Below are 776 nucleotides of genomic sequence, written 5' to 3'. Positions count from 1 at the left end.
TATATATATATATATATATATATATATCGTTTGTTTGTTTGTTTGTGTATGTATGCGGATGTGTGTGGAAGTATAGATATGAATATACCCCCCACACATAGGTATCAATTTTCTGGGCCCGACCGTCCAACGTCCTACAACGTTGTCGGTCGGCATGGATCTGCCTTTGCAGCTGTCGAGCTGTATTCTTCTTCCTATTCTTTCACAGTAGTGCTGACCAGGTCTATGGGCTTGTCGTCCGACACTATGACGGTGATATCATCTGCATATGCCGACACAACTTTCCCATGTCCTAGTTCACGCGAGATGCCTCTCAACGTCTCCAGTTTCAGAAGTAATGACTCGAGAGTCAGTACATATAGAAAAGACGAGAGTGGGTACCCTTGACGGATCGAACGAACGATGTTGAATAGTTCGGATAGGTGACCATTCACTCGGACTACCGAGCAGATGTCGCTGTACATGGCAGCGATCCATCCACGGAAAACCGGACTGAAACCGGCTGCTGTGAGAACAGCAGTCAGATATTGATGGTAAACTTTATCAGAGGCTTTTGACTGATCTAAATTGATGCCAGGTTTCTTAACTATCCACAATGTAGCGCATGAGGTGGAGGTTGAAGTGGATGGACCTTTTTGGGACGGCGTATCTTTGTGCGTCTCCAACCAGTTTCTCGACGACTGGCGCCAGTGTCTTCACTAATATCTTGGCCAAAATTTTCATGTCTGCATTAAGCAGAGTGATGGGCCTGAAATTATCTAATACCCCCCCCCCCC

This window comes from Octopus bimaculoides, chromosome 7 (assembly GCF_001194135.2).
Source record: "Octopus bimaculoides isolate UCB-OBI-ISO-001 chromosome 7, ASM119413v2, whole genome shotgun sequence".
In the NCBI taxonomy this organism is placed as follows: Eukaryota; Metazoa; Mollusca; class Cephalopoda; order Octopoda; family Octopodidae; genus Octopus; species Octopus bimaculoides.
The sequence above is the reverse complement of the archived record's forward strand: the minus strand, read 5'-3'. Positions refer to the sequence as shown.